We start from the raw sequence: 8,406 nt of genomic DNA, 5'->3' as shown, positions 1-8,406 counted from the left end.
CAGGGCTTTAGAGCAAATACAATTAATAGTCTTCACCACCGGTTTCATAACATGGTCATATTTGAGATGTTTAGCACAGAGAACTTGTTGATGAATGATACAATGGAGTTTAATAGCTTTGCCTCCTTCTTCGATCACCTTGTTACTGATTAGGGTTGCTAATTCACTTCGCTCACCAGCCATGGCAGGTGCCCCATCAGTAATAATCCCAGTAACTTTGTTCCAAGGCAGTTTCATGTCATCTATGGCGGAACTAACAGAAACAAATAAATCTTTTCCTCTTGTTTGGTCCATAAGGCTCTGGAGGTCAAGTAGTTCTTCAGTCACATTCATTTCATCGTCCACCCCTTTCATAAAAATCAGCAACTGAGCCGTGCCAGATAGGTCCATGCTTTCATCATAGGCTATTGAAAAAAAGTCAAAATCCACTCCTTTGGATGTCAACTGTCTCTTAATATCTGATGAAATCTCTTTAATTCTCCATGCTATGGTGTTACGAGCCAGGCAAAACTCTTGCTTCTTCTCGGGACAGATATTCTCCACCATTTTCATAACACATTCTTTGATGAAGTCACGTTCAGCAAAAGATTTGCAATTTTTAGCAATTAGCGTTTCCACCTCTTAGCTTGCCTTTGTGGCATTTTCATTTGAATCACGGGCTCTTGTGAAAAATCGCTGTTGCGACATTAAAACAGCTTCAAGTTGCTTCAACTTTTCACTGCGGTCGAGCCCTGTTAGCTTGTCGTATGTGTTATGTCGCCATTGGTAGTGTCTCTTGACATTAAATTCCTTATAAACAGCCACAGTCTCTTGGCATATCAGACAAACACAGTGATTCTGTATTTCAGTGAAGAAATATTCCACTTTCCACTTGTCCTGGAAGCGGGGGCCCTCACTGTCAACTTTCCTTCTCTTGTTTACAGTCGCCATTTTAGAAATTGACCAGAAGGGGACGGGATTATGTGAGTGCAATGTCAGAGGTTTTGGTCTAAGCGTGCTCATCCAATGCACTAATACACTGCTCAACAAGTATTCTCCTACCTTTCTGGCTGTGTGTGGTGAAGATGAGCCATTATTTTGAGATATATATATATATATATATATATATATATATATATATATATATATACACATATATACACACACATCTATCTATCTCCTCTTTGGCCCCAACCAATCCCAGAGTCTTCCGATCAGGGCAAGGATGAGCTATTTTTTTTAGATTCTTTCTGGCCCCCACTTGTAATCATTCCCCCAGGCTCAGATCAGGGCAAGGATGAGCTTGTTTTCTGATATATGTATATATATAAAATAATATATAATCTTTCTGTACTGCTGACTTATCTTTCTTTCTTTATCTTTCTTTATCTTTCTCCCCGAGAGCCTCTCACTTCAGGGATCAACATGCGAGGAAGCTGACAGCGCTTGGCGCCGCAGCCAATAATCGCCACCAATCCCCGCCGCCAATCACAGGCACTGGGTGCTCTGCAGCTGCCGAAGGGACATTACTCAGTGTCTGCTATTGGCAGCGCATGCTGTCAGCTTCCCGGAGGCTTTTGGAACACCCTCAGCCCCTGCTTGTCAGTGAGAGGCGCTCGCAGCCAATCACCGCCGCTAATCCCCGCTGCCAATCAAAGGCACTTTGAGCTCTGCAGTTGCCGCACACGCCCCAGCCCCAGCTTGTCAGTGAGGCACTCGGGGATTACAACTCACTGTATCAAGAGATTTTTCAAAGGCAATGTGCAAAACCAGGGGGCTACAAGCGTGACAAAAGCTGGGGGCAAGTGAGGGCCGTATAAAACCGGACCGCGGGCCGCAAATGGCCCGCAGGCCAGACTTCGGACATACCTGTCATAGTGCCTCTCACTTCTTGTCAGAGGCACTGAGCTCAATGAAGAGCTTGGACCAATGGTAAAGCTGTCCAATAAAAATGCTGCAGTGGAGGCTCTCCCCTCACTGCAGTGTCATAGAAAATCTGCTGCTACGCAAAAGGTACTTTTTTAATCAAGCTAAATAATATATTATTATGCTATGTGTTATAACATAATAGCACAATGCCGATCAGATGAGGCTGAGGCACGCAGATGGGGGACATGGTGAGGCTGAGGCATGCAGATGGCGGACACAGTGAGGCTGAGACATGCAAATGGGCACAGTGAGGCTGCAAATGGACAATGTTGACCCTCTTTTCCACTTACAGTAGCTGCTGCATTTTCACCCTAGGCTTATACTCGAGTCAATAAGTTTTCACAGTTTTTTGTGGTAAAAGTAGGTGCCTCAGCTTATATATATTTGACCACCTAGGCCAATTCTGACACTTCTTTCCTACATGTAAAAATCATCATTTGTTTGCTATAAAATTACTCAGAATCCCCATTCATAAAAAGAGACCCAACATGTCATGCTTTAAAATTTCGCACACTTGTGGAATGGCAACAAACTTCAGTACTTAAAAACTCCATAGGCTATTCTTCAAAATTTTTTACAGGTTATGTTGTTTAGAGTTACAAAGGAGGTCTAGTGCTAGAATTATTGCTCTTACTTTAATGTTCGTGGTGTTTACATATGCTAAAATAAGTCCTTATGCCGGTTAAATTAGTAAACTATGAGAACTAATGAAGGTGCTATTAATAATTTATAAAATCAGAGAATGGTTTAGGTTCTATTTGCCTACATAATGAGAATCAAATACGTAACTTCTGAGTATGTAACCCGTGTGTATCTGGCTCTGATACCAATCAGTGCCTCACCAGCCACTGACCTCACTGCACGTCCCTGTTATTAACTAATATATATATATATATATATATATATATATATATATATATATATATATATATATATATATATATATATATGTAACCAGTAACACAGAAATTAGTCCATATGATTCCTGAAAATTTCAGTATTAAAACAGCGCTCTAAATAAAGTCCAAGATATAGTCATAAAGAGTTATATCCTAACCAGTTAAAACAGAGTCCTTAAAGCGGGACTGTACTGGGGAAAAAAATATTAAAAGCCAGCAGCTATAAATACTACTGCTGGTTCCCTGGCTTTATTCTAAAACTAGCCATAGAATCCCAGACCGGAAGGGACTGGGTTAACAAAAATAACAGGAGCTGCATATGATTGATATTGCAAGAAACAGGTCCACATATCAGTGCACTGAAGGTGGCCACTGCACATACAGCAGCACAGACCTAGCTATCTGGCACTGTGCATGTGAAATAACAAGGACGGGGAAGAGATACGCGGCCACAAAATTATTACATCCTAGGAATACCTGCATAATAGTTCCTTCTGGCTTGTGGTTTAGCAGCATGGACAGGACATGTGGCTGCGATTGTCTCGCTCTCCACTTCTTCCTTCCAAGGTTTCAAAGCCAATAACCCAGGGACAAGAAGTGCATACATAATATATTTACAGGCATTAACAGGCATTTACAAATTCAGACAGTACAGTACAGCAAATCCCTACACTAGAATTTGACAACTACTTAAATTTTAACTTGTAAAGAATATTTATATAAACATTAGGAAAAAATTGTGTTTTTAAAATGGCCATTTACATAGTAAATGTTAACAGCCAGTGAGGTCTGTCTGGTAAGTAGGCTAAATAAATCTCTTTAGGGAGACGTGATTTTGTTAGTCAATACATTTCAAAAGACCAAGAGATTAAGTTGCCTTCTATACTACTAATTAAACAACATGTATCATTTAAAGGTTGATCAATAATACAAATTACATGAACTGCTGTCATGATTTTAATTGATGTGGCAAAACTACAGAAAAGACCAAATAAAGTGCCCTAATTATGTATTAAATTAGTAAACTTGATATGGAACACTAGAGATTTTTATTATTGATTTATATACCTCCAACATCTAATTCAGATTTTTACTTAATGTGAAGACACATGGGAGCTATAACAATAAAAAATAAATACCTGTATTAGATTTACACATACATTAGCCTGCATGTGCACAACATGATCAATTATATATAATTCTATATGTGATTTAACTCTTTCACTGTTTTCTAACATAGAGAACTCAAAAATAAAAAAAACAGATAAAAAACATGACAGGTTATTTTTTTTTAAATCCCGCACAATTTTAGCACAACTGTTTATAAATTCTATATTTTCAATAAAAAATATGTTGAAATTAATTTCAAACCTAATACCATTTGCATATGTCTTGTAATATACAAGGTATAAAAGATGAGATGGGGTTGTGTAAATGGACACTAAATACATCAAGTTATGCTACTGTTAAGTCCAGCTGTGAATTAGTGACAAACTACAGCACCCATAATATTCCATGGGTGACCCTTTAAAAACATTAAACAATAAACAATGGTATAAAATGTTTACATTTTTATTTATAATTTATTTAAAATTTTAAGAACATTTTCAATTTTATTTCACTTAACATAATTGACAAAGCAAAGGGACTGATGAGCCCCCTTTGTGATAGCAAATAGAGAGTGTCAGTTATGCTTTACAGAGGCATCAGGTGTCTCTTGGACCCCTAATGCCTCCTCTGCAGTGCCTCCAGCTAGATAGAGTACAGATTAGATTAGATCAGCTGTTTTCGGTCAGCTGATGTGGCCTGGTTCTGAGAGCTCTGAACCTGGAAGTGCTCAGTTCTGAGTGCTTCCCAATGCATTGCTTCATGGGGACTGGATGTTTTATGTCTTCCCACCGCTTGCCATACTGATAGTACTGATTGACGTTCCAGGGTTACATGTTGGGGGGGGGGGGGGGGGGGGTTACCATCTCTAACATTTAAAGTAATTGAACCATCAAAATCACTTCTATATGAATGTCCGAAGCCACCTAAATTAAATCAAAAAACGCATGGCTGCACTGGAAATTGTTCATATCCCAGTGTTGCTGTACTATATAGACATCAGCATTAAAAAGAGTAGAGGGCCACTATCACAAACAATATTTTATTCTGACAACTGCTGTAAACACATCTAATTTTGGTTTTCATGATAGGATTTTTTTTTATTTCCCACATTTTTATTATAATATTTGTCTTTATATACATGGAAACCAAACATACAAGAAAAACTGGCTGTCACAGGGGTTTGGAGAAACTATAATACTGCCAGGGGTGCTTACAATGCCCATGTTCTATTAACGTGATTTAAATCTTTAAAAAAAATAAATAAATGCTGTTCAAGCACACTTGTTTCATGGTAACTCAGAAATCTTTGAAGCTATTGGATTAGTATTTTATGATGACAAATAGCATTTATAGGAAGTTAGGAATGGCAGACAACATATTTCAGTATAGGTTTTCTTGAAGATGGATATACAGTATGTCTCAGGAAACTGCAAGTCAAGCTTCTTTTTTGTTGCTATTGTAGTGATACGTTATGTTAGAAGTTAGTTCAGTCCGTTACTCTGCCTCTCAACCCTAATAACAACCTCAGCCCCCTCTGGCAATATTGTAAGTGCAATGACCAATGAGAAACACACGTTATTATAAAACTCAGAAATTGTCTTTACTGCAATATTTCTGAGGAAGAATAATGGACAGTAACAATATATATTCAAGTAATCAACTAGAGAGCAATAAGTCAGATTTAAGAGAAATATAGCTCTCAAACCTATATTCAAACTGCTTTCAGGGGATTCCAAACCTGAGAATGTCCCTAATAGCAGAGGCACACTTAAAGGGATTGTAAAGTGAATAAAAAAAATAAATAAATAACAAACCTGCTCTTCTGGGGTCCCTCGGCGGCTGTCTCGGCTTCCTCCTGCAGGTGCTTCTCACGTTCATGCGAGGGAGCTCGCATGGTGAGAAGCATCTGCGGGAGCGCTCCCGTGATACAGCCGGCAGCTGTAGCGGCTCGCTGTATCACACGGCCTCACCCCCCGGCGCTCCGTGCCAGTGGATGTGATTGACAGCAGCGCGAGCCAATGGCTGCGCTGCTTTCCATCCATCCACTCCAGCCAATCAGCGGCCAGGCTGAACGGTGGAAAGGACGTCGGGGGACGAGCGCTGGACTTTCGAGGGGTGAGGTAAGTAAAACATGGGGGCTAGGGGCGCCGGGACTGTCAGATGTTTTTTCACGTTAATGCATAGAATGCATTAAGGTGAAAAAACATTTACCTTTACAACCCCTTTAAATGGCAAATGAAGCACAATATGACACTTTAAGTTGGATTGGTCACCTTTACTCAGGTTGGCTCTAAGAGTCCAGGCTGGAGGAGAGCAGATGAATGACTTCCTTTGTGTCAGGCCTCTCTCTTCTGTCCCCTGACACCACAGGCCCAACTTTAAACACTTATTCAAGTCAACAAGTAATGGCTTAACTTTCTAGATAAACTGTCCCACACACCCAATGCATATGCAGAACCCTGAATATGATTGTGCAGATCTGTATGGCACTAGTAGCTTCAGTCCTTTTGAAGAAAAGGTGGGATTTGGTGTCTTCAGCTAGCCACTTTGATTGGCACACTTAAACTCCTGAATAGCAGGCCCAAACAACACAACTGGCCCAGCTTATCAAGTGAAATGGGCAGGATCCTCCTTAGGAAGGTGAGAGGACAATGATGTCTGTATACAGTGTCCCAGAAATGGATAGCCTTATCCTTTATCCCTGTGGCACTACAAGTGTCAGCAAGATATCTACCAACAACGATGTCTGTGTATACAGTGTTCATATTCATTCTATGGTGCAGTGTCCCCTACAGATGGGCAAAATGCCCTCTCACCAAATCCTGCGGTAAAGGCCTAACGAACGTCCTGGAACAGCAGACCTTTCCAGTAACCCGACCTGTCACCTCACACTGGAACGCCTAAGTCGGTGTAGGTGCGCCTTGATATGCACTAGGAATCCCCCTCTTTCAGGCTGGATGTCCCGACTGGTGGCAGAGGCCTAAATTGCATGGGGAGATCATCTGAGAGACAGCATCTCTTCTTCAGGTCTGATCGCTTTCACTGCCTCATCGTGACTGTAATTCCCTCAGGACACAAAATTGAGTCCTTAGCTTTGTAGTTCCTCTCTGTATACCAGTCTATGGGGCTGTTTTGTGAGGGAACTGCATGTCCCATAATCCATTGCAGCTGCTTCCTGCAGCTCTGTACAGTCTCTCTGATTGGCTGCTCTAACTGTGCCTTTAATTGGCTTTCTTCTTCCTGCCAATAGGAACAAAAGAGGCTAAAGAATGAACGGCTCTGTGTGTTTGAGCTCATATTACATTAGAGTCAGTCAATGAAACAGGGAGAAGGAGGAAAGCAGGAGAGGCTTGGTAATCATCAATCCAGAAGAGCTCCTAAAGGCGTTGAAATAGTCACATGACGGGGGGCGTGACCGGAAGCGGACCTGCATGGACGCTTGCTGAGGTAGCTCTCTCCTCAGCCCAAGTACATAGGCACAAAAGGGGGACAATCCGCACCTATCCGATGGGGAGATCGAGGGCCACCCGATCCACGGCTAGCAGGGGACCCTCCGCCGTCCCTCCGGGGCCCGCAGCAGACCTCCGGACGTACTTTTCGCCACCAGACGCTCGGCCGGCGGGCCTCCCAAGATGGCGCCGACCGCGCCGGAGACGACGCGACAGGCCCCATCCCCGGCCTCGAGTGTGAGGAGCGGACACCAAGCGGAGATCGTGGCGGACGGGACGCCTCCTCCATCCAGCGCAGCCGACCGGACCCCCGCAGCGGTGAGTGACACGCCGCTCCCGCCCGTGTACCAGCCCACCAGCTTAGGCCCGAGGCCTACTACGAGGCCCCTCAATCCGGGCGCATGTGAACCCATCCCCCCACGGCATACAGAGCAGCGCGCGGCCTTGAGGGATCTGAGCCCGCTGCGCTGGGGCCAGAGGTCCCCTCCACGCAGGGCGACCGACTGGGAGCAGGACAGTGGGGAGGCCTGGGGGATGGCAGGAGGCCGCACCAGGCTGGATCAGTACTCGGGGTACGGGGGGCATGGACCCCCTCCCCCTCCTACGGACACACAATGCACGGGGACCCTCCCTAGGCTGCTGCGGGCGACATCGGACCCCCTCCTCCCCACTAGTTCACTGGGTCCCCCCCTTCCATTGAGGACACTGACTTCCCAGCCCTCCCCCCTCTGGGAAACCCACTGCCCTGGCCTCGGCGGGGACATGGGGGAGTGGCGGAGCTCCGAATGGACCCAGGAGTCCGGTCCCCACCACCCAAGTCCCAGAGACTGTCCTCCACGTGGGCTCCTGGCCCACAGCGACACCGGAGTGGCTCCCCGGCCCCTGTCGGCTGTAGAACTGGCTTGGACCCGTATCGGGAAGTGAGGCAGGCCCGCACGACCCCCCTGAAGTCACCACCTCCTCAGCCCGGGGCGTGGGACTCTCACATCGGGCCCCCCCCAGACTCACGGGAGACAGCATATGGACCCCATGGTTCTCCA

Source organism: Lithobates pipiens, unplaced genomic scaffold (assembly GCF_037356315.1).
Source record: "Lithobates pipiens isolate NorthernLeopardFrog02 unplaced genomic scaffold, aLitPip1_a1.2 Scaffold_19, whole genome shotgun sequence".
NCBI lineage: Eukaryota > Metazoa > Chordata > Amphibia > Anura > Ranidae > Lithobates > Lithobates pipiens.
Note: the sequence above shows the minus strand (reverse complement) of the source record.